This window comes from Chiloscyllium punctatum, chromosome 23, assembly GCF_047496795.1.
Source record: "Chiloscyllium punctatum isolate Juve2018m chromosome 23, sChiPun1.3, whole genome shotgun sequence".
NCBI lineage: Eukaryota > Metazoa > Chordata > Chondrichthyes > Orectolobiformes > Hemiscylliidae > Chiloscyllium > Chiloscyllium punctatum.
The window spans coordinates 57,884,936-57,912,387 of NC_092761.1; the positions used below are offsets into that span (position 1 = coordinate 57,884,936).

Sequence of the window (27,452 nt, forward strand, 5' to 3'; positions counted from 1 at the left end):
ATTCTTCTGCACTCTGCCACCTTAAGCCAATAACAGGTCTCTGGAACTCAGTACTTGAAAGCGATTTCTCAGGGAAACCATCTATAATGCCACTTCCATAAATGGTGCTTCAACCACCAACTCTGCCTCTGTATTCACACTTTATAATAAATGAATAAGCTATTAATGAGCCTAACTTTGGTCCATATTCACATATTCTCTTTGACTTTTAAGTTAACTGAAAGCTTATCCTGCAACAACAAACGCAAAGTGCTGGATAAACTCAGCAGGTTTGGTAGTTTCTGTGGAAGGGGAAAACAGTGTCAACAGTGAGTCCAGGATAATTCTTCTTCAGAGCATCTGAGGTCGTGATGAAGAGTCATATCGGACTTGAAATGATATTGAACCATTAACCATGCTGTAATGAAATCATGGTCAAAAACACAGCCGGTCAGACAGTATCCAAGGAATGCCTAGGCCAAGCTGGGAGGTCCTGTCTCACATGTCTCCTTGTCAATTTTCTTTACACAGAATGTTCACGTGTGGAGTGAACTTCCAGAGGAAGTGGTGCATGCAGGTCCAATTACAACATTTAAAAAAAAGCATTTTGATAAGTACATCAAAAATATTTGGAGGGATATAGGCCCAGTGCAGGCAGGTTGGACTAGTTTAGTTTGGGAATATGTTCAGCTTGGACTGAAAGGTCTATTTCTGTGTTGTATAACTCTATTACTGTATGTCACCAGTCTCTATTCAAAAATCAACTTTAAAGAGTGCAGACAGACAAAAACTGTGTCTATTATTACTATGGATAAATATGGATTGGCAATGAATTCTTTGTTGAAGGCATTAATCTGTGGCTTCTAACTCCACTTGCCATGGTCTTTATCATTTAGTTCCCTGTGTTATTATAGGCAAAGATTACACTTACAGTACATCAAATCCAGTTATCCAAAAGTTAGCTATGTCTGATGTGCTAGTGAGTCCATGCAAGGAGTGATTATGAAGGCAAATAGAATGTTGTCTTTTATTGCCACATCGAAGTCAGGGATACTTTGCCACAGTCGCAAAGTGTATTGCTAAATATCTGACAGCTCTGTTTATTTTCCTCTGGAATCTAGCACAGACATCACCTGAAAGTTGTTGGTTTTGAGACACGCTGCTGTAATACATTAACATTTCTTAATTTCACACACTTATTGTGTAAATGTCAGTCTCACTTATTGTAAAACTTTCCCAGTCACAGTTTGGTGATTTCTTTTTCTCCTAATCAAGCTCACACCGCTTGGAGCAGGTGGAACTTGAATCCAGGCCTCCTGGCCGAGAGGTAGATACACTACCACTGCACAACAAGACCCTGAACATTTTGGCCATACTTAAATAACCCCAACAGCATGGCCATCTCCCTGGCATGATACTCATCCCTGGAATATTTGCAAAAAGCCTACATCAGGCTCAGACCCACTGAGTACAGCTCTGCTTTCATCACCATAATTTCAACCAAACTAATCTCCAAACTCAGAAACCTAGGTCTCTGCTCTGCGCTCTGCCTCAAGATCCTTGATTTCCTGACCCACAGACCACAGTCAGTGGGGACAGGCAACCGCACCTCCTCCACAATAATCCTCCACACTGGCACCTCACAAGGCTGTGTGCCCAGCCCCTTACTAAACCCCCTGTACATTCAGGACTATGTGGCCATATTTCATCCTAACACTATCTACAACTTTGCTGACCACACCACGATTTTAGGCCAACTTCAAACAATGATGAGACAGAACATAGAACATAGAACAATACAACACAGAACAGGCCCTTCAGCCCACGATGTTGTGCCGAACATTTGTCCTAGCTTAAGCATCTATCCATGTACCTATCCAATTGCCGCTTAAAGGTCACCAATGATTCTGACTCTGCCACTCCCACAGGCAGCGCATTCCATGCCCCCACCACTCTCTGGGTAAAGACATCCCCCCCATACCTTCCACCCTTCACCTTAAATTTATGCCCCCTTGTAACACTGTTGTAGCCGGGGGAAAACGTCTCTGACTGTCTACTCTATCTATTCCCCGATCATCTTATAAACCTCTATCAAGTCACCCCTCATCCTTCGCCGTTCCAATGAGAAAAGGCCTAGCACTCTCAACATATCCTCGTACGTCCTATTCTCCATTCCAGGCAACATCCTGGTAAATCTCCTCTGCACGCTCTCCAAAGCTTCCACATCTTTCCTAAAGTGAGGCGACCAGAACTGCACACAGTACTCCAAATGTGGCCTAACCAAGGTCCTGTACAGCTGCAACATCACTTCACGACTCTTGAATTCAATCCCTCTGCTAATGCACGCTAATACACCATAGGCCTTCTTACAAGCTCTATCTACCTGAGTGGCAACTTTCAAAGATCTATGTACATAGACCCCAAGATCCCTCTGTTCCTCCACCTGACCAAGAACCCTACCATTAACCCTGTATTCCGCATTCTTATTTGTCCTTCCAAAATGGACAACCTCACACTTGACAGGGTTGAACTCCATCTGCCACTCCTCAGCCTAGCTCTACATCATATCGAAGTCCCTTTGCAGCCGACAACAGCCCTCCTCACTATTCACAACTCCACCAATCTTCGTATCATCTGCAAATTTACTGACCCACCCTTCGACTCCCTCTTCCAAGTCATTAATAAAAATTACAAACAGCAGAGGACCCAGAACTGATCCCTGCGGAAAAACTCCACTTCTAACTGGGCTCCAGGCTGAATATTTACCATCTACCACCACTCTCTGACTTCGACCGGTTAACCAGTTCTCGATCCAAACTGGCCAAATTTCCTACTATCCCATGCCTCCTGACTTTCCGTATAAGCCTACCATGGGGAACCTTAATCAAATGCCTTACTAAAATCCATGTACACTACATCCACTGCTCTACCCTCATCCACATGCTTGGTCACCTCCTCAAAGAATTCAATAAGACTTGTAAGACAAGACCTATCCCTCACAAATACATGCTGGCTGTCCCTAATCAAGCAGTGTCGTTCCAGATACTCAAATCCTATCCCTCAGTACCCTTTCCATTACTTTGCCTACCACAGAAGTAAGACTAACTGGCCTGTAATTCCTGGGGTTATCCTTATTCCCTTTTTGAACAGGGGCACAACATTCGCCACTCTCCAGTCCCCTGGTACCACCCCCATTGACAGTGAAGACGAAAAGATCATTGCCAATGGCTCTGCAATTTCCTCTCTCACTTCCCACATAATCTTAGGATATATCCTGTCAGGCCCGGGGGACTTGACTATCCTCAAGTTTTTCAAAATGCCCAACACATCTTCCTTCCTAACAAGTATCTCCTCTAGCTTACCAGTCCGTTTCACACTCTCCTCTTTAACAATACAGTCCCTCTCATTTGTAAATACTGAAAAAAAGTACTCATTCAAGACCTCTCCTATCTCTTCCGACTCAATACACAGTCTCCCACGACTGTCCTTGATCGGACCTACCCTCGTTCTCGTCATTCTCATGTTTCTCACATACACAGAATACAGGAGAGAGATAGAGTGCTTAGTGGTGTGGCTTAAAGATAGCAATCTCTCCTTCAACATCAGCAAAACAAAGGAGATGGTCATTGACCTCAGGAAGCAGAGTGGAGGGCATGCCCTTGTCTCCGTCAATGGAGCTGGAGGTGGAAATAGTTGACAGCGTCAAGCTCCGAGGCATGATGATCATCAACAATCTGTCCTGGTCGAGCCACATTAACGCTATAGTCAAGAAAACACAAAAACGTCTCTACTTTCTCAGAAGGCAACAAAAAATTCAGCATGTCCGTAAAGACTCTTACCAACTTTATAAATGTGTTATAGAAAGCATTCTATCCAGATGCATCACGGCTTGATACAGCAACTACTCTGTGGGCGGCACGGTGGCACAGTGGTTAGCACTGCTGCCTCACAGCGCCTGAGACCCGGGTTCAATTCCCACCTCAGGCGACTGACTGTGTGGAGTTTGCATGTTCTCCCCGTGTCTGCGTGGGTTTCCTCCGGGTGCTCCGGTTTCCTCCCACACTCCAAAGATGTGCAGGCCAGGTGAATTGGCCATGCTAAATTGCCCATAGTGTTAGGTAAGGGGTAAATGTAGATGTAGGGGTATGGGTGGGTTACGCTTCGGCGGGGCAGTGTGGACTTGTTGGGCCGAAGGGCCTGTTTCCACACTGTAAGTAATCTAATCTAATCTGATCTACAGTAACAAACTACAGAGATTTGTGAACACAGCTCAGTCCATCACACAAACTAGCCTTCCATCCGTTGACACCATCTACACTTCCCATTGCCTCAGAAAAGCAGTCAACATCATAAAAGACACCCCCTCCCTGGTTACAATCTCTTCCAACCTCTTCCAGCAGGTAAAAAGACATAAAAGCTTAAACACACATACCAACAGATTCAAGAACAGCTTCTTCCCCGCTGTTTTTAGACTTCTGAATGGACCTCTTAAAATTTCAAATCTAACGTGACCTTGATTTTTGTGCACTTTCTTTGCAGTCATAACCTTGTATTTCTTGCTCTGTTCAATAAAACTATGATCATTATATGTTATAACCTGCCTACACTGCCCACAAAACAAAACATTCAATATAACTAGGTATGTATGACAATAATAAATCAAATCAATATTAGAACAGAGAACACACCAGCGCAGTAGAGTCCTTCGGCCCTCGATGTTGCGCTGACCTGTTGAACCAATCTGAAGCCCATCTATCCTACACTATTCCATTTTCATCCAGATGTTTATCCAATGACCATTTAAATGCCCTTAAAGTTGGCAGTCTACTACTGTCACACGCAGTGCTACCATGGAGTAAAAAACTACCTCTGACATCTGTCCTATATCTATCACCCCTCAATTTAAAGCTATGTGCCCTCAGGCTAGCCATCACCATCCAAGGAAAAAGGCTTTCACTGTCGATCCTATCGAACAGCCTGATTATCTTATATGTCTCAATTAAGCCACCTCTTGACCGTTTTCTCTCTAACAAAGGGAAAATGTGAGGACTGCAGATGCTGGAGTCCAGAGTTGAAAAGTATGGTGCTGGAAAGGCGCAGCAGGCCAGGCAGCATCCAAGGAGCAGGAGAATCGACGTTTCGGGCATAAGCCCTTCTTCAGAAATGAGGCTGGTGTGCCAAGCGGGCGGAGATAAAAGGTGGGGGGTGGGGGGGAATTGGGGAAGGGGCGCTGGGAATACGATATGCGGAAGGAGGTGAGGGTGATAGGCTGAAGAGGGGGTGGGGGCAGAGAGGTCAGGAAGAGGATTACTGGTCAAGAGGACGGTGCTGATTCCCGTGGGTTGGGACTCAACATTTCAAATTTAATGTTGACCTCACTCTCTGTGCACCTGCTCTGCAGCCGTAACATTCTATCATTTGCTCTATTTCCCTAATGCACTTTGCACATCTACTTGTATTGCACACAAAATAAAACTTTTCACTGTATCTAGCTGCGTGACAATAATAAATCAAATAAAAATCATAAACCTACTTCGTTTGGGCATGTTTAGTTTGAAGTCCCACCTCTTTTGTCTTAGAAGGCCCCTTCCCCAATTCCAAGTGAATTGTTGATAACCCAACTTCACTTTCTATAATCCTATAAGACCATAAGACATAAGAGTCATTTGGCCATTTGGCCCATCGAGTCCAATCTGCCATTCAATCGTGGCTGACGTGCATTTCAACGCCACTTACCCGCACTCTCCCTTAATTCCTTGCAATATTAAGAATTTATCAATCTCTGCCTTGAAGACACTTAACGTACTGGCCTCCACTGCGCTGTGTGGTAATGAATTCCACAGACCCACCACTCTCTGGCTGAAGAAATCTCTCCTCACTTCTGTTTTAAATTGACCCTCTCTAATTCGAAGGCTGTGCCTATGGATCCTAGTACCCCCGCCTGACGGAAACAAATTCTCACCATCCATCCTCTCTAAGCCATGCATTATCTTGTAAGTTTCTATTAGATCTCCCCTCAACCTTCTAAACTCTAACAAATACAATCCCAGGATCCACAGCCATTCATCGTATGTTAGGTCGACCATTCCAGGGATCATTCGTGTGAATCTCCGCTGGACATGCTCCAGTGCCAGTATGTCCTTCCTGAGGTGTGGGGCCCAAAACTGGACACAGTATTCTAAATGGGACCTAACCAGAGCTTCATAAAGTCTCAGTAGCACATTGCTGCTTTTATATTTCAACCCTCTTGAAATAAATGAGGAATGACCTAGCATCCTACACATGCACGTAAAAGGAATAATCCTTTTGTACTGAATTCAGCTGCTGAGCATTTTCAAAAAGGAGCTGTGTCATAGTGACATTCGATCATAGGGAAATGAAGCCTCAGTTTATAGGGCTCCATAAGAGATGTCTTGCCTTACCATCCTCTGTATATAGTGGTGCAAAGTTAGGTAGAGTAATTATAGATTGGGAGGCAAAAAGTTTAGATTTGATGTTTCTAAAAATTGTAAAATGCTAGGAGGGAGAAGCGTTGCGTGGTCCCTCGAAAATGCAAGTACCTGAAGAGCTGAACTGAAATATTTGGATCTAAAGCCATACAGTTAGCAGAACAAGCAGCAGTTTCTACCAAGAAAGCAGGTTTTGGAATTTAGCCAATCAAATTTGAAACAGGCACTTTGTTGTCAAAACCATTAGATTTAAATTTGGTAAGTTTTTGGTATCATAGGACCAATCCTACTTTAAGAAATATTGATATGTCATCCACAGGTACAAAAGAAGAGTCCAGTTGGACAAAGATTCCAGAGCAAGCTGCCATCCACCAGAACGAAGGACCCTTAGCCCTCGAGAGACAATTGTTGGCTCTCACATCCCCCTCTATGTCTTAGAGAAAGCACCATATAAATAATAATAGTACTAACAACAGAGAAGGCATTCTTGACAAACAAACTGATGGAGAAGGCACAGAACATTCTGGAATCTGGCTGTACTTTCAAGAGACTAACTTTTTTTTAACCTAAGTTGGACTTCTATTTATTGGAACAGCATACCTTTAGAATCATGAATTATTTGGGATTAGTTAGTAGCTAAAAGGGATTTATTCAGTTTGTGAATAGTTGAGTTAAGTTGTTACTTAATACTTAAATTGTTGCATGTTGATTTTTAAAGTGTGCGTCAGGGATTTAGTTTATTTAACCATTAGAAGTTGCTGAGAAGCAGGTCATACCACTTTTCGCCCTCCTTTTACAGATTATTGGGTGAGGTGTTCCTCTTTGGATGATTCAGTTTTAGTTCTCGGGGGGGAGGGGGGGGGGGGGGGTCAACCTCTGCTTTATAACAGACTGGGGGTTCAAGTTTGGGAGTTGGACAGATTTAGACTACAAAAAAGCCCCAGCAGATTTAAACAGTCTTGGGGTCTAGTGTCCTGAATCTTTAAATAAAACTTAAGTGAGAAGTGGGAAATCTGTTTAATTTCAGTTGCTTGTTGTTGGTTGAATCACAAGTGGGGAAATAACTCTTGACATTGCCAGAAAGATTCTAGGGGTCAAAGATGCTTCCCAAATTTGCCAAGAAAGTTAGAAAAACAAAAATAAAGTACATAATTAGCAAACACGCCAAAATTAGGTTTAACTAGGGATAAGAAGAAAGCTGAAATTATAACAGAGTTGGCCAAGCATTTAGGTATATCAGAGAAACACAGTCAGGTGCAGTGGAGTTAGAAAAAATTAAGTAGCAAATGAGACAATTGAAATTAGAAAATAAAGAAAAGGAAAGAATGTTTAAAAGGCTGTAGATAGAAGAGAAAGAAAGTGGAAGGCCCTAGCAGAAGAGAGGGAAAAAGAGAGAGTTTGAACTTCAGAACTTGGCAATTAGACAGGAAAGGTGCTCAAAAGGAGGGGGCTGAAGGGAGACGGTAGGTTTAGTGAGGATGAACAAACCCTGGTGGGGATCGATTTAAAACTGTTCAAGCATTTGATGAGAAGGATGTAGAAGCCTTTTTCATCTCATTTGAGTAAGTGGCTAAACAAATATAGTGGCCAGAGACCATGTGGGTTTTGTTGATCCTTCCATGAACTACTAAAGATTACTAAGTCATCAATATAGGCAGCACAATTAGTCAACCTTGCAATAGTTCGTTCATAAACCTTTGAAAGTGTTTGCAGTATTGTCAAAGGTGGTGTCAAGAGAACATGAAGTAGTGAAAAAGGCTATTTCAAGTGCCTATGAATTGATAACAGAAGCATATTGACAACAGTTTGGAAATGTAAGGAAGGACCCAGGTCAGCCTTATGCAGAGTTTGAAAGAACTAAACAGAGCAACTTCAACAGATGGATAAGGGCATTTAACTTAGAAAAGACACATGAGGCTATTAGAGATATTATTCTGCTGAAGGAATTTAAAACTCACTTCCAGAAGTAATAAGAACTCAGGTTGGGGAACAGAAAGTTAAAACAGCAAGAAGGAGGTGCAAAGATGGAGGATGGATACACATTGATTTATGCATTAAAGTCTAGCTTCTGACAGCAATTTCATTCTGGGGACAGAAATTGGGAAAGAGGGAGATCCTTCAATGAAAAACAAAAAGTAGATCACACTGGGAACAGTTTACCACATATATGTAAAATGAAACCCAAGAGGGTGGAAAAGAGCCACTTACATCACAAAGTTGGACTTATTTCACGGCTACTGGCAAGTACCTTTCTTGGAGAGAGCATAAAAAGCTTTTGCTTTTGTAATTCCAAATGGACTATACCGATCTAAAGTAATGCCTTTCGGAGTGAAAAAACACACTAGCCATTTTTCAAAGGTTTATGAACAGAACTATTGCAAGGTTGACTAATTGTGCTGCCTATATAGATGACTTAGTAATCTTTAGTCTTTCGTGGAAGGAGCACAAGGAGCATTTAGCAGAACCCTTCAGCTACGAAAAACAAAGTTCCTCATAAACTTGGCAAAAACAGAACTTGTAAAGGCAGAACTGACATTCTTAGGGCACAACATTGGATAAGGACGGATTGTACGGAGGAGCGTGGCACAGTGGGCGGCACGGTGGTTCAGTGGTTAGCACTGCTGCCTAACAGCACCAGAGACCCGGGTTCAATTCCTGCCTCAGGCAACTGTCTGTGTTTGCACAGTCTCCCAGTGTCTGTGTGGGTTTCCTCCCACAGTCCAAAAATGTGCAGGTTAGGTGAATTGGTCACGGTAAATTGCCCATAGTGTTAGGTGAAGGGGTAAATGTAGGGGAATGGGTCTGGGTGGGTCGCTCTTCGGAGGGTCGGTGTGGACTTGCTGAGCTGAAGGGCCTGTTTCCACACTTTAAGTAATCTAATCTAAACGTGAAGACAAAGGCCAGCGAGGAATTCCAAAGACCATCCTTGAAGAAGGAAGTGCTATAATTTTTAGGATTGAGCAGATTCTACAGGGAATTTGGAACAAACTTTAGTAGCGTAGTGGCACCATTGATGGATTTGTTAAAAAAAAACACAAAATCTCAATGAACAGAACAATGCCAGGAGACATTTGAAATATTTAAAGAAATGTTAACCACGCCAAATGTTTTGAAACCCTTCACAGTCACCGGTGATGCAAATGATGTAGGCATTGGAGCCGTGCTGTTACAGGAGGATGATAGTGTAATTGGAAGGCCAATCAGCTATTTTTCAAAAAAAACTCAGTATCTAGAAAAATATTCAACCATTGAGAAAGAGTTATTGAGTTTTGTAACAGCCTTCCAAAATGTTAATGCTTACATTACAAACAATGCAGAGACGATTGTGTATACTAATCACAATCCTTTGACATTTCTGGAAAGATTTAAGGTCAAGAACACCAGATTATTTCATTGGAGACAAGCCTTTAATTTATAGATTATACATGTTGCGGGTCATCAGACTTACTTTGGATGCTTTATCGCTAATTTAAAAGAAAATGTTTATATAAGATAGAAACAGTAGTGTTCAATGTTGTATATAAATAGATTTAGAATAAAATGTGTAACTCTAGGTTAATGATTTATGGATCTAGTAACATAATAGAATTAAAGTTTCAAAAGAAAAAATGAATCATCTTTTCATAATGATGATTCTTTATTTTCTTAAGGGGGTAAGTGTTGCGAAGTTGAGTAAAGAACAATTGTAGATAGGGAGGCAGGAAGTTAGAATTTGATGTCTGTAAAATTGTAAAATGCTAGGGGGAGGGGGAAGCATTGTGTGGCACTTTTTCTGTGCTTAGAGCTTTAAAGCGCAGGTACATAGAGCACCCAAAGTGAAATATTTGTATCAAAAGGCCAAACAGTTCGCAGCCCAAGCAACAGCTTTTACCACGACAACAGGTTTTTAAATTCAGCCAAATCAATTTGAACCAGGCTCTTAGATACAAAATCCTATTAAATTTATAACTGACTGTTTTGACAACATAGGACCAATCCCATTGTGAAAGATATTGATAAATGTCATCAAGGGTATAAAAGGGGCAGTTGGAAACAGAGCCCAAAGCAAGCTATAATCTACTAGAGCTAACGGCCCTTAGCTCTCGAGAGAGAATCGCTGGCTCTCACTGCCTCACCAATGTCTCTGAGAAAGCACCATCTAAATAATGATGGTTCCAACGACAGAGAAGGCATTCCTGACAGAAGAAACAATGAGAAGGCATGGAACATTCCAGAAGGCACATAACCTGGCTGCAAATTCAAAAGACATTTTTTTTTTAAATGAGTGGGACTTCTATTTCATGGAACAGCATACCATTAGAATCTTGTTTTATTCAGGAGTAGTTAGTAGTTAGAAAAAAATTTATTCAGTTTGTTAATAGTTTTGTTAAGTTGTTCACTGTCAAAGTAAGATCAACAAATTGTTACTTCTTGATTTTAAAGTGATGTCAGTGATTTGTATTATTTATCCACTAAAAGTTGATGAGAAGCAGGTCACACCACTTTTCACACTCTTTTTATGGATAATAGGGCAAGGTACTCCTCTTTGGGTGTTTCAGTTTGAGTTATCAGCGGGGGATCAACTCCGCTTTATAACAATAGCCATGTTGTATAAAACTCACTCATCGAGGTTGTGAACTCACATTATGACAATGTACACTCAAGATCTCTTGCAAGGTGCACAAACTCAACACGTACATTTCTATTTCACCTACTACCCCATCTCGCGCTTCGATTCTTCCCATCAGTTGTGAAAGATTACGATCCCCAATTAAACCAACAACCCTCTGGATATTTCTTCCCTTTTTGTTTCCCTCTGATCGCATTCCCTTCTCTCCCAACCACCACTCTAATTTCACCACCAACTCCAACCTTCTCTTCTCCAACCCTGAATGATTAGTCCTCAGCAAAGGCTTCAACTTCTGAGGACCTCTTCTTAATAATTTTCAATTTGACATAACAGAGCCTTCCTCCATCACATTTACCAACGCAACCAGGCCTGTTGTTTGCAGCCATGCATTTTCTGTTTTTAAAAATCACCAATCTGCATTTGCATTCCAGCAACGTCTCCATTTTGCAATGTGTCTTCTTTTCAAACCCTCCTAATCTTCTTCCTCTCTAACTCCTGACAACGCTCCAAAATTGCAATTCTGTTTTTTGCTATTCCTCGTGATTTTCCACTCTGCAATAGGCAACTATACGTCCAGCTGCTAGGCCTCAAGCTCTGTAATTGATCACTGAGAACATGCAATTATCACACTCATCCTTTAACAGATGCTCCTAAAACACCTCCCTTTGGTCACCCTTCTGCTCATCTGTCCTACTGTAAAATTCTGTTGGAAAACCATTGCTATGAGGTGACTTGTCTTCCTTCATGAAGGTATTATATCAGTGCAAGTCAACATTATTATTGTTGTTGTTATACTTGGCTGTAAAGCAATTTGGGCCTTCCCAAGGCTGCAATATAAATGCAGGCATTTATTCCTTGATATAGATGGGTTCAATTAGACCGGTTTCTAGAAAACAAAGGGATCACATGATCTGGCAACAAGTCAAGTTGGTGGGATTCAACTGATCATAAAGGGACAAAAGGTTAACACAAACAATTACTTTCTGTTGAGATAATTTATACTTAGCAATCTCTCTGTCCCAATCAGAGCAAACAGTAAAGCTGTTAAGGCTCCTCTGTTCCATTTGAGCTATTCAATACCACGGAGTATTAACATTTGAACCGCAGATGTGATCCATCAAAATAATTGGGGAAGAAAAATAAACAGCTTGAGGGAAGACCTAGAGTCAGTCTGATAAAATAAAACCTTACAACACCCTGAAGTGGCATGAAGTTGGCACAATGTGATGGCAACACTTAATTAAGTACAAAATATATTCAAAGATTTTTGTCTAATGGGCACATGGGTGTGGAAACTTGGCAGAACGCAATGTTACTCCAACAAATCATGCATAAAGAGAAAATTGAAATGCAGTAGGTGTAGAGACCAAAAAGGAAAGCTGAAGGAAGAATGAAGGAGACAGAGCACACTTGGAGAGATGAGAGTGGTTGTCTTTTCATGTGTGGTTTTATGCTCACATCCAGTAGTTTGGGTTCATAGAACCAGAAGAATGAGGGGCACGAGTAGGCCTTTAAACTCTTCCAAGTCTGGTCTGCCATTCAATATGATCATGGATGATCATCCCTGTTTCCTCTTTCTCCCCATACCCTTTAATCCCTTTCGCCCGAAGGACACTACCTATCCCCTTCATGAAAACATTCAATATTTTGGCCTCAACTACCTGTGATAGTGAATTCTTCAGGCTTACCACTCTGGTTGAAAAACGTTTCTCCTCATCTCTGCTTTAAATGGCCTGCCTCATATCCTTAGACTCTCACTCCTGGTTCTGGACTCCCTGGTCATTGGGAACATTCTTCCTACGTTTACCTACTACCATGTTCAAGGAGAAGACATGTCAAGAATGGTTTTCTTTGTGTCTCCTTTTATGATAGATTAAACCTGAATACTACAACACATGGTATCCAGAGTTATACCCAACCTTACCGTCAGTTATTGATAGACCATTCTATAAACTCTACCATCGAAGACTAGTTGGTCTAGTCCACATGCTTCGCCGTTTCAGTTTTTGCCCTTAATCCCACCCCCACTGTGCTATATATCCCCAGTAAAGAGCAGCTCTGTGATATCATCATAAGGTTTGTTTAGGCTCCTAAAGTTCTTACACAATGAATGGAAGATGTTTGGGACAATGAATACTGTTAGAGAATAGTGATGGGGAGGAAGCGGGCTAGTACACTGGGGTTCCTTCTCTTCAGATACTCAGAGTGCTTTGAATGAACCTGTCTCTGCCACAGTGTCAGGCACAGCATTCCAGAAACGAACCCCTCACTGTTAAAAATGCTTTCCTCATCCTACTGTAGGGCCCATTGTCATTCAGTTCACAAACCTTCTAGTAATGGGAGCAATTTCCTCCATCCTCACCAACCAAGCCTCTCGTGACTTGAATATCTCCATAGAATTTCCACTTAATGTTCTCGTCCCTAGAGAGAACAAGCTCAGTTTTCCCAATCTACCCAGGTTACTAAAGTCTCTTATCCCTTATCTGATAAATCTCTTCTGTATCCTTTTTGAAGCCTTCTCATCCTTCCTGAATTCTAGTGCCACAATGGGGCACCACGCCCCAATCAAAGGCTGAAACAATATTGTAGAAAGGGTCATCATAACTCAGGATCCCATCAGCATTTTTAACCACTTTCTCAACCTGTCCTTCCTCTTTCCATGGTTTGCACAAATTTCACAAAATTCCTTTCTCTGTGCTTGCACTCCTTTTAGAATTGGGCCTTTTATTTTATAGTTCCCCTCCTCATTCTTCTATCACAAGCGTGTCACTATTCATTTCTCTGGATGGGGAAGAGCGGGGACCGGATCAGGCTAGGGGGTGGAACAGGAGATGGAGGCTCACCCTCAGGGCCCAGGGAAGAACTGCAGGAAGGTACGCAATGGGGGTGAAAGCTGGACCAGTCCTGGGGGAGGGGAGGAGAAGCCCCTTAAATTCCTCCCCAACTGGCCCATTCCTACCCCACCTCTCCAATAGCACTACCGCTCCACCCCACTTTACCCTTCCATTGCCACATCTTCAACCCTCCCACCCAGCTTTTCTACCACCAGACCCCATTTCAATGCTGTACCTGAACACTGTACATTTTGTGTATGACACAACAACATGGAGGGTCGGGAACCTTGCACTGCTACAGGCACTGCTACATTTTCTTTCAATCAATGAGGTTGGAGATGGGTCAGTTAGCTCAGTTGGCTGGATGGCCGGTTTGCAATACAGAGTGAAATCAACAGCATGGGTCCAATTCCCACACCAGCTGAGGGCGCCATGAAAGTTCCACCTTCTCAGTCTCTGGCCTCACCTTAAATATGGTGACTGTCAGCTTAACCAAGCACCAGTCACCTCTAATGACAGAGCAGCCCCATAGTCCTCTAGGATTATAGCAAGCATCACTAGCACATGTTATGGCACACCACCAGGGCAGATGGGGATTTGAACCCAGGCTTTAATTATGTGCAAGTCATGAGAATGAACTAGGGATTCACATGTGCTCCTATAAATACACACAGACTGGTGTTGAGATAGGAAGGACATGCTTGTCTTGTGTAACTCAGTGAGTCAATGCTAACAGAAGGGGCTATTGACTGGCTCCACATTTCCTCTTCAACTGACTATCAGGACTATTAGATGGCAAGCGTTTGCCTTAAACTCTAAACACTGCAATCTAAAACAAGAAAAGAAACTACAATTGTCATAGTCATTGGGGAAAATAGTTGAATATCATTTGAGGGGTATGATTATCCTCTAAAGTCCTCAGTATCTGCTGCAGAAAGATTTTATGGATAAGTGAACAAGGGCTATTTCCCAAAAGCCTGGGGTGTGGCTTCCAATAAAAAGGGAAATCAGGAATTGAACATATTTCCAATATTTGGGGATTACTAGATGGTCAGCAAAGTGTACTGTAGTAGTGTCCCAACCTCCAATCCAGGAAATCTGAGTTCATGTCCCACTTAGCGTCATACTTGCTCCAGACATTGTCCGAACAGACTAATTAATTATAAATTACTGGATGCAAAGTATCACATATGGACAGGTTACTGGCTCTAAATCATGTTCAATTCTCAGAAAGGGAGGTTCAAATGGATTAGATGCATGTCACTTTGAAAAGTTTATTTGGAAAACAGTAATTTTTTTTTGAGCTTGATGGAATGTATGGGACATTCCATGGTGACACAAAGAATAGACAATTATATCAAAATGGGCCAGCCACTAGATGTATGAGCCAATACAATGGAAGGATTAACGGCAGACAGATTAAAGATGAAGGTATCTTTAGCAGAACTGGCGGATACAGCAGAAGACAGAATTGGATCATTGGTAACCAGCAAGCAAAGTCCAGAAATGGTCAAGGAGCAATAAATGTTTCAGGTCTGACTCAACATACCATTAGTCAGTGAATTGTCCAAAGCAGACAGACTGGAACAAGATGAGGTTGGCAATGAATCTGAGCAAATTATACTGGGCACAAGGAGTTTCAGTTCTGTGGTGAATATTTTAATCACAGACTCCTTGAACTATGTGTTACTAGATACTGCACATACTTCATTACATCATATGAAACAGGAAGAGCAGGAGTACCTTATCAAGCTTGGATCAATAAGATCCTGACTGATCATTGTAACCTTCTCTCTACTTTCCTGCCTGTCCTCCATAACACTCAACTCCCATGTCAATCAGCTCTGAATGTATTAAATTATATACCCATCTTGTGCTCTTTGGAAGAGAATTCCAAATGTCAATGACCCTCAGAAGAAACTCTCTTCAGAGGCTTAAACCTGTTATCTTTAAACTGTCCACTCAATTCCCATGAAAACAAGTTCCAGCACCTATCCTATAAACACAATCAGGAACAGTCATATAAACTTAAATGGATATCGGCTCAATTGGCTCAGCCTTTCCTTTTAAGTCAATTTCTTCATTCCAGGAATGAGTCAACTGAACTTCCTTTGAACTCTTCCCACAGGCAGTGCATACTTCCTTAAGTAAGGAGACCAAAACAGTACTGCCAAGTACCAGCTACCCTGAACAGCTAAAGCAAGACTTAGCTAATTTGCTGCTCCATTATTATAAATATTCCATTTCCCTGATGAATCGGTTAGAACATAGAACATAGAACATAGAACATAGAACATAGAACAATACAGCACAGAACAGGCCCTTCGGCCCACGATGTTGTGCCGAACGTCTAACCTAGATTAAGCACCCATCCATGTACCTATCCAAATGCCGCTTAAAGGTCGCCAATGATTCTGACTCTACCACTCCCACGGGCAGCGCATTCCATGCCCCCACCACTCTCTGGGTAAAGACATCCCCCCCCATACCTTCCACCCTTCACCTTAAATTTATGTCCCCTTGTAACACTGTTGTACCCGGGGAAAAAGTTTCTGACTGTCTACTCTATCTGTTCCTCTGATCATCTTATAAACCTCTATCAAGTCACCCCTCATCCTTCGCCGTTCGAACGAGAAAAGGCCGAGAACTCTCATCCTCGTACGACCTACTCTCCATTCCAGGCAACATCCTGGTAAATCTTCTCTGCACCCTCTCCAAAGCTTCCACATCTTCCCTAAAGTGAGGCGACCAGAACTGCACACAGTACTCCAACTGTGGCCTAACCAAAGTCCTGTACAGCTGCAACATCACTTCACGACTCTTGAATTCAATCCCTCTGCTAATGAACGATAATACTCCATAGGCCTTCTTACAAACTCTATCCACCTGAGTGGCAACCTTCAAAGATCTATGTACATAGACCCCAAGATCCCTCTGTTCCTCCACCTGACTAAGAACCCTACCATTAACTCTGTATTCCGCATTCTTATTTGTACTTCCAAAATGGACAACCTCACACTTGGCAGGGTTGAACTCCATCTGCCACTCCTCAGCCCAGCTCTACATCATATCTAAGTCCATCTGCAGCCGACAACAGCCCTCCTCACTGTCCACAACTCCACCTATCTTCGTATCATCTGCAAATTTACTGACCCACCCTTCAACTCCCTCATCTAAGTCATTAATAAAAATTACAAACAGCAGAGGACCCAGAACTGATCCCTGCGGAACTCCACTTGTAACTGGGCTCCAGGCTGAATATGTACCATCTACCACCACTCTCTGCCTTCGACCGGTTAGCCAGTTTTCTATCCAATTGGCCAAATTTCCCTCTATCCCATGCCTCCTGACTTTCCGCATAAGCCTACCATGGGGAACCTTATCAAATGCCTTACTAAAATCCATGTACACTACATCCATTGCTCTACCCTCATCCACATGCTTGGTCACCTCCTCGAAGAATTCAGTAAGACTTGTAAGGCAAGACCTACCCTTCACAAATCCGTGCTGGCTGTCCCTAATCAAGCAGTGTCTTTCCAGATACTCGTAATTCCTATCCCTCAGTACCCTTTCCGTTACTTTGCCTACCACAGAACTAAGACTAACTGGCCTGTAATTCCCGGGGTTATCCCTATTCCCTTTTTTGAACAGGGGCACAACATTCGCTACTCTCCAGTCCCCTGGTACCACCCCCGTTGCCAGTGAAGACGAGAAGATCATTGCCAACGGTACTGCAATTTTCTCTCTTGCTTCCCACATAATCCTAGGATATATCCAGTCAGGCCTGGGGGACTTGTCTATCCTCAAGTTGTTCAAAATGTCCAACACATCTTCCTTCCTAACAGATATCTCTTCTAGCTTAACAGTCCATTTCACACTCTCCTCTTCAACAATACGGTCCCTCTCGTTCGTAAATCCTGAAGAGAAGTACTTGTTCAAGACCTCTCCTAGCTCTTCCGACTCAATACACAGTCTCCCACTACTGTCCTTGATCGGACCTACCCTCGTTCTCGTCATTCTCAGGTTTCTCACATACGCATAAAATGCCTTGGGGTTATCCTTGATCCTATCCGCCAAGGATTTTTCATGCCCTCTCTTAGCTCTCCTAATCCCTTTCTTCAGGTCCCTTCTGGCTATCCTGTATCCCTCCACTGCTGTCTGAACCCTGTTTCCTCAACCTTATGTAAGCCTCCTTCTTCCTCTTTACTAGACATTCAACCTCCCTCGTCAACCAAGGCTCCCTCACACGACCATTTCTTTCCTGCCTGATAGGTACGTACATATCATGGACACGTCGTATCTGCTCTTTGAAAAAGTTCCACATTTCCACCACATCCTTCCCTGACAGCCTATGCTCTCAACACATGCTCCTCAAATCCTGTCTTACAGCATCGTAATTTCCCTTCCCCCAATTATAAAATCTACCTTGTTGTGCGCACCTATCTCTCTCCATAACCAAGGTGAAAGTCACAGAATTGTGGTCACCATCACCAAAATGTTCACCCACTAACAAGCCCACCACTTGTCCCGGTTCATTACCGAGTATCAAATCCAATATGGCCTCCCCTCTGGTTGGACAATCTACATACTGCGTTAGAAAAGCTTCCTGGACACACTGCACAAACACCGCCCCATCCAATCTACTTGATCTAAAGAGCTTCCAATCAATATTTGGGAAGTTGAAGTCGCCCATGACTATGACCCTGTGGCTTCTGCACCTTTCCAAAATCTGTTTCCCAATCTGTTTCTCCACATCTCTGCTGCTATTGGGGGGCCTATAATAAACACCCAACAAGGTGACTGCACCTTTCCTATTTCTGACTTCAGCCCATACTACCTCCAGAGGCAGATCCCCCTCAAACTTCCTTTCTGCAGCCATAAAACCATTTCTAATTAGCAATGCCACCCCCCCCTCCTTTTTTACCACCCTCCCTAATCTTACTGAAACATCTGTAACCAGGAACCTCCAACAGCCATTCCTGTCCCTCATCTATCCATGTTTCCGTGATGGCCACAACATCACAGTCCCAGGTACCGATCCACACCTTAAGTTAACCCACCTTATTTCTGATACTCCTTGCGTTGAAGTATACGCACTTGAGCCCATCTCTGTGTCCGCACTTGTGGTTGTGGTACTTTCATGTGAAACATTCATGATTCATCTAAAGAGATTGTCCAGATTCCTCTGCACTGGAGAAAGGCTGCAGACTGTTACATTTAAATAATATTCTGCTTTCTTTTCTTCCTGCCAAAGGAGACAGCACTCCTACTTTATACTCCATATATAAAGTTTTGCCCATTCCGCATACCTATTCAAACTCCTTTAGGCACTTTGCATTCCTTTTTGCATGCTGTGCCACTTAGTTCTCTGACTGAACAAGTCTCAACAAATAATAATTTGCAGCTCAATAAAGTTAATAATCACACAACACCAGGTTATAGTCCAGCAAGTTAATTTGGAAGCACTAGCTGTGGAGCAGGACCATAAGACACAGAATTTATAGCAAAAGATTACCGCGTCATGCAATAGCGCTCCGAAAGCTAGTGCTTCCAAATAAACCTGTTGGATTAGAACCTAATGTTGCATGATTTTTAACTTTGTCCATCCCAGCCTAACACCAGCTCCTCCATATCATCACATCAATAAAGTGAAAACAATGCAATTCAAATTTACTGGTGAACTTTAACTTTGAAAAAGTTCTCATGTCACCATTGTGCTGTCATCAAGTCTTATATTATGTTGTCTACCTGAGGGTAGAATATATCAACTGCATGATCTTGGAAATGGGCCCACTTTCTTTCTCTCGCTGATATTTATTTCCCACTCCATTGCAAATAAAACCCAAAGGGCTAGTGGTGACTATGGGAAACACACGCAGTTCAACAATGGTTTTTTTTTCATTGGCAATACTTGCTGACAGTGTACTATAATGGGCTAGAAATCCGCCTCTGGGGCAAACTGGCTGGCTGTGCATTTGGGTCAAAACTTTTTCTGCCCAACTCCATTGTCATTAATATAAGACTTGATGACAGCACAATGGTGACATGAGAACTTTTTCAAAGTTAAAGTTCACCAGTAAATTTGAATTGCATTGTTTTCACTTTATTGATGTGATGATATGGAGGAGCTGGTGTTAGGCTGGGATGGACAAAGTTAAAAATCATGCAACATTAGGTTCTAATCCAACAGGTTTATTTGGAAGCACTAGCTTTCGGAGCGCTATTGCATGACGCGGTAATCTTTCACTATTGCTGCAAAATATTAAGAATGTTAAAGATCCTCAGGAGCAGACCATGTGGTCTGGAGAGTTTCCAACCTTCAATTGCATATAAAATGGTGGGAGTAAGCCAATTTATATAGTCCATGGAGATAATCATCAGTTGCTGAAAAAGCCTTCTATGGAAAATGCACAAATGAAACCGGACACCAAACATGATCATGCAATTCTTTTTTGATAGAGGATTATTCTGTGTACTGTTCCACCACCCCCACAGACAAACCTGATCCAAGTGTTAGATAAGTGGTAATGACAATAGAGGTCAGAAAGTAGACAGAACAGCAAAGTATTCTCTTTACATTACTTAGACAAATTTGCTTGTCCAATTTCTAATATTTTTAAAAACCCCGTTTAAGGAAGCCAGCATTGTCAATAAAGAGTTTATGAGATTGAGTAAAGAGTTTACAAGGTTGAGATAAAGAGATTAGTGAGAAGCATGAAATCTGTAAAAAGTATCAAAGTCAATGGCAATGACATTTCATCAGGTTTTTATTTTGTACGCACATGAATTTAATGAGGCAGTTACATGGATGTAAAGACATGGGCCTAAGTTAGAAATATTTCAATCCAGATTTCATGGACCTGGTGGCTACATTAGTCTTCCTGCAATAATCCACAAGGCCAAAAGGATTATCGGAGACAAAATCATGGAGAAATGGATAGGGATCTGACGTGGGAGACCCACTAAAGGTTCTGACTGATCATGTACTGTAAACAAATCTCTCACACTTGATTTCCAAAATAAAAGTTATACCTACATGACACAAGATAGCTTTGTTGGGAATGAGTCTCAGATTTGTAGTTATAGAGTCATAGTCAGAGAGATGAACAGCACGGAAACAGACCCTTCAGTCCAATCCGTTCATGCTGACCATTTATCCCAACCCAATCTAGTCCCACCTGCCAGCACCCGGCCCATATCCCTCCAAATCCTTCCTATTCAAATACCCATCCAGATGCCTTTTAAATGTAGCAATTGTACTCGCCTCCATCACTTTCTCTGGCAGCTCATTCCATATATGCACCACCCTCTGCATGGAAACGTTACCCCTTAGGTCCTTTTTAAATCTTCCCCCTCTCACCCTAAACCTATGCCTTCGAGTTCTGGACTCCCACAACCCAGGAAAAACACTTTGTCTATTTATCCTATCCATGCCCTTCATAATTTTGTAAACCCCTATAAGATTAGATTAGATTAGATTACTTACAGTGTGGAAACAGGCCCTTCGGCCCAACAAGTCCACACTGCCCCGCAGAAGCGTAACCCACCCATACCCCTACATCTACATCTACCCCTTACCTAACACTACGGGCAATTTAGCATGGCCAATTCACCTGACCTGCACATCTTTGGACTGTGGGAGGAAACCGGAGCACCCGGAGGAAACCCACGCAGACACGGGGAGAACGTGCAAACTCCACACAGTCAGTCGCCTGAGGCGGGAATTGAACCCAGGTCTTTGGCGCTGTGAGGCAGCAGTGCTAACCACTGTGCCACCGTGCCGCCCAAAAGGTCACCTCTCAGCCTCTGACGATAGGAAGGAGACCAGAATTGCACACAATATTCCAACAGTGGCCTAACCAATGTCATGTTGCAGCTGCAACATGACCTCCCAACTCCTGTACTCAATACTCTGACCGATAAAGGAAAGAATACCAAACGCCTTCTTCACTATCCTACCTGTGACTCCACTTTCAAGGAGCTATGAACCTGCACTCCAAGGTCTCTTTGTCCAACCACACTCCCTAGGACCTTACCATTAAGTGTATAAGTCCTGCTAAGATTTGCTTTCCCAAAATGCAGCACCTCGCATTTGTCTGAATTAAACTCCATCTGCCACTTCTCAGCCCATTGGCCCATCCGAGGTAACCCCCTTCTGCTGTCCACTACGCCTCCAATTTTGGTGTCATCTGCAAACTTACTAACTTTACCTCTTATGCTCACATCCAAATCATTCATTTTAATGACAAAGTAGTAGAGGGCCCAGCACCGATCCTTGTGGCACTCCACTGGTCACAAGCCTCCAGTCTGAGAAAACAACCCACCACCACCACCCTCTGTCTTCTACCTTTGAGCCAGTTCTAAATCCAATTGACTAGTTCTCCCTGTATTCCATGAGATCTACCCTTGCTCAACAGTCTCCCATGGGGAACCTTGTTGAATGCCTTACTGAAATCCATATAGATCACATCTACCGCCCCGCCCTCATCAATCCTCTTTGTTACTTCCTCAAAAAACTCAATCAAGTTTGAGACACATTATTTTCCATGCACAAAGCCATGTTGACTATACCTAATCAGTCCTTGCCTTTCCAAATACATGTACATCCTGTCCCTCAGGATTCCCTCCAACAACTTAGGCGGCACGGTGGCACAGTGGTTAGCACTGCTGCCTCACAGCACCAGAGACCCGGGTTCAATTCCCGCCTCAGGCGACTTACTGTGTGGAGTTTGCACGTTCTCCCCGTGTCTGCGTGGGTTTTCTCCGGGTGCTCCGGTTTCCTCCCACAGTCAAAAGATGTGCAGGTCAGGTGAATTGGTCATGCTAAATTGCCCATAGTGTTAGGTAAGGGGTAAATGTAGAGGTATGGGTGGGTTGCGCTTCGGCGGGTCGGTGTGGACTTGTTGGGCCGAAGGGCCTGTTTCCTCACTGTAAGTAATCTAAAAAAAAACTTGCCCACCACTAATGTCAGACTCACTGGTCTATAGGTCCCTGGCTTGTCCTTACTACCTTTCTTAAATAGTGGTACTACGTTAGCCAACCTCCAGTCTTCTGGCACCTCACCTGTGACTATCGATGATACAAATATCTCAGCAAGAGGCCCAGCAATCATTTCCCTAGCTTCCTACAGAGTTCTTGTATACACCTGATCAGGTCCTGGGGATTTATCCACTTTTACATGTTTCAAGACATCCAGCACTTCCTCCTCTGGAATATGGACATTTTTCAAGGTGTCGCCATCTATTTTCCTACATTCCATATCTTCCAGGTGCTTTTCCACAGTAAATACTGATGCAAAATACTTGTTTAGTATCTCCCCCATTTGCTGCAGCTTCACACAAAAAATCCTGACAAGAGTTAATTGCATTAAACATTTTTTCAGCATTCCCTGACTACATTCTGCCAACTTCATGCTTCTTTCCCCTTTAACACTTTGGTTAAAAAGCATGCTGAAGAGATCGTCAATACACTGACTTCTAACAGTCCAACTATGCAGCGGGGGGGGGGGGGGGGGGGGGGGGGGGGGCATGGAATTACATACCAGTTACAGCTGAAGCTTCAAGCAAATGACTGGCACAGAGTCTGACCCAGAACGCCAGCCTTCCCATTAAATGGCTCTTCAGCGAATCGACTTACTTCTCAACTCCCTTCAAAATAATATCCTGACAATTCATTCAGGTTCATTCACTGCAAAAAAGGTGAAAGGTCAGCTAAGAACCAATGAAGCGGATCGGTAGCTTAGTGGTCAACACTGCTGCCTCACAGCGTCAGGTACCTGGGTTCAATTCCGCCCTCAGGTAATTATCTGTGAGCAGTTTGCACATTCTCCCTGTGTCTGCGTGGCTTTCTTCCCACAGTCCAGAGATGTGCAGATTAAATGGATTGGCCATGTTAAATTGCCTGTAGTATCCAGGGATGTAGGTTAGGTGGATTGTCTGTGGGAAATGGTTTACAGGGATGATTTACAGTGGGATGGGTCTGAGTGGAATGCATTTCAGAGGGTCAGTGTGGACTCGATGGGCTGATTGGCCCTTTTCCACACTGCAGGGATTCTATGGTTCTAACCTTAGTTGCAGACTAAAATTAGAACAGACTTCCTGCAAGGCTGTTTTGAGGCTCCCCAGAGCACTGCTCCCAGCCTCATTACAAGATTACCAGCTGTTCACTGCTTTGGCTTTTCCATTTTCAGCTTCTCCTCCTCACCCACCTCTCTACACAACCAGTAACAATGCAGCCAAACCCTTCGACATGGCAGCGGGGAATCGATCAGCCATAATAATGTTCTATTTCATTAGAACAGAAATAAGGAGAAACTTCTTCAGCCAGAGAGGGGTGAATCTATGGAATTCAATACCACAGAAAAGCAGTGGAAGCCAGGTCATTGAGTATATTTAAGAAGGAAATAGATAGGATCTTTATTGTGAAAGGGATCAAGGGTTATGGGGAGAAAACGGGAGAATGGGGTTGACAAACTTATCAGTCATGATTGAATGGCAGAGCAGACTCAATGGACTGAATAGCCTAATTTCTGCTCCTATGCCTTATGGCCTTAATAACGGCTCCTGCTCTTCCATCAGAGGTCCCAGCCCTGTTGCTTCTCCAATCATAATTTCTGTCTCTGGAGTTGCAGCAAGAAACAGGAGAGATCGTTTCAGTGACTGGAACAGCTCGAGCAGCCAGCACAGGAGAGCGAATCTGTGATTACAGGAGCAGCTCCTCACTAACGCGGTCTCGCCCCCGTGCTCGCCTCCCCTTCAATCAAACATCTGCATTAATTTCCCAATTGTAAGGAGCATGTGCTTTCAAATATTCAGCCCTGGTCAGTCTCTGGACGTGCCATAATGCAAGGCAGTAATTCACAAGGGAAGTGGGAGTTTTTTGGGAGTTGTTTTTAGGAAGAAATCTGTCCCACCCCCTATTGTGTTTGTGCGCTGATGAATTCTAAACCTTGTAGGAGATACGCTCGCACCAATGCCTCACCAATAAACATTGCCCATAGAAGCAAGTTAATACTTGTTGCTTGCCGCAATTTGCCAAACTGGCACTCACACTCAATATATGAGCAAGCGTCTTTATTACATGCCAAAATCCAACATCCCTGTCAACTCAGTCTGAACTTGGTGAACAAGTAATGAAGGCAATGGCACAATGATTATGTAAACAGTCGAGAAATCTAAAGCCTCAGGGAATGTTCTTCATTCCAAAGAAGTTACACTGAACTCAAAATGTTAACTCTATTTCACTCTCCACAGACCTTCTGAGCTTCTCCAGCCCTTCCTAATTTTGTTTCAGATTTCCAGATTCTGTAGTACTTTGCTTTTAATGTTCTGGAGACACAGATGAGTCACACCATGGAAGACTGGGAAATCCCACTGCACACATTTCAGCCTCTGGGGAAGGAAAGCTGCCATATTTACCAAATCCAAACATGACTCCAGACCCACAGTAAAGTGGTTGGCTCTGAGCTTCTCTCTGAAGTGGCCCACAATTGCTCAGTTGTATGAAACCGCATCAAAATCTAAAGAAAATTGGAGGGATCACTTGGCGTTGACCTAGGCATTATATAAGGACAGCAGCAATTCCAACACAGATCCTGCAAAATCCCCCTTACCAACATCTAACATCTTGTGCCAAAACTGAGAGAGCTAGCTCCATAGACTGGACCTGAAGCTGTCCTACGTACGCACGGAATTATACCTTTAGCGTCTCAGTCAACACCATGCTGCTGGTCCCTTACACACATCTGTGTGTGTGTCTGCTCAAAAACAAACCCCGAGACAGAGGGAGGGAACAAGGCAGGCAGAGCAAGGAAAAAGGAAACTTCGGAAAACTCCCAGTCCCAGAGGAGAGGCATTGAACCAATTGACCGAATAATCAATTATCCAAATGAAATAGTGCTGGTCCATCGCGTTCAGATAATCGAGGGGCCTCTGTACAAGACTACTGAATGAAACACAAACAAAAGAGAACAGAATACCTTAACTTATTGGAAAACCCAATAAAAAGATTAAGAAACTGGTGAAGTTGATGTAGATGCCATGTTGGATTTTGCAGTGGAGGTAGCCCAGGACATGGTGTCCTTGGCAGAAGGGGAGTTGAAGTGGTCGGCCACAGGGTGACTGGGTTGTTTGTCCCAGAGCTGTTCCCTGCAATGTTCTGCTAATTGGTATACTGTCTCCCCAATGTAGAGGAGACCACATCAAGAGCAACAGACACAGTAGTTGAGATGTTTGGATGTGCACGAAAATCTCTGCCAGATGTGGAAGGATTCTCTGGAGCCTTGGATGGAGGTGAGGGGGGAGGTGTGAGTGCTGGTTTTACATCTCCTGCAATGGCAAGGGAAGGTGCCAGGAGTGGAGGTGGGGTGGTGGGTGGCATGGACCTAACGAGAGAGTCGCGGAGGGAACGGTCTCTACGGAATGCTAAAATGGTTAGCTAGGGAAATATCTCTCTGGTGGTGGGGTCTGACTGTGGAAATGGTGGAAGATAGTGCATGGTATCCAGAGATTAGTTGGATGGAAGGTGAGCACCGGGGGCTTCTATCCTTGTTGCAGTTGGAAGGGTGGGGGTCGAGGGCAGAGGTGCAGAAAGTAGAGGAGATGCACTGGAGGGTATTGTTGGTCACACCAGGGGTGGGGGGCGGGGACTGCAGTCCTTGAAATAGGAGGCCACCTGGGATGTCCAAGAATGGATACGTTCTTCCCGGGAGCAGACACAGGGAGAGGAATTGGGAATAAGGGATAGTATTTTTACAGGGGAGTGGGAGATGGGAGGAGGTGTAGTCCAGGCAGCTGTGTGAGTCGGTGGGCTTGAAGTAGATGTCCGTGTTGAGTCAGTCACTGGAGATGGAGGTGGAGAGTTCCAGGAAGGGGAGGGAGGTGTCTGAGATGTCCAGGTGAACTTGAGGTCAGAGTGGAAGACGTTCATGAAGTTGATGAACTACTTAACCTCTATGTGAAAGCACGAGATGGTGACGATACAGTCATCAATGTAGTGGAGGAAAATGTAGGGAATGGTGTCAGTGTAAGTGCAGAAGATGGACTGTTCCACAAACCAGAGGAAGAGGCAGGCATAGCTGGGGCCCATGTGGGTGCCCATGGCTACCCCTTTGCTCTGAAAGCAGTGGGAGGATTCAAAGAAGTTGTTGAGGGTATGGATCAGTTCTGCTAATCGAATGGTGGAAGGGTACCGATTGGGTCAATGTGAGAGGAAGAAACTGAGGGCTTGGAGGCCTTTGTCATGGTGGATGGATGTGTACAGGGACTGGACACCCGTGGTGAAAATGTGGTGTTGGGGGCTGGGGAAACAAAACTCATGGAGGAGGTGGACGGTGTCCCGAACATATGTGGGGATTTCCTGGACCAAGGAGGACTAGACGCTGTCAAGGTATGAGGAGATCAGTTCAGGAGGGCAGGAGCAGGTGGAGATGATGGGTCATCTGGGGCAGTCAGATTTGTGGACCTTCAGTAAGAGGTAGAACCGGGTGGTGCAGGGTTCTGGGTCTATGAGGTGGGAGGCTGTGGATAGAATATCCCCTGAGGTGATGAGGTTGTAGATGGTCTGGGAGATGATGGCTTGATG

The 27,452-nt window shown here is 43.6% G+C and overlaps 1 protein-coding gene across 5 annotated transcripts in view; it reads right to left on the reverse strand.

The window, feature by feature from the left end:
• The window catches only part of st3gal4 (ST3 beta-galactoside alpha-2,3-sialyltransferase 4), a 132,416-nt gene that overhangs the window by 81,837 nt on the left and 23,127 nt on the right, over positions 1-27,452 (reverse strand). The gene's annotated exons all lie outside the window — the stretch shown is intronic.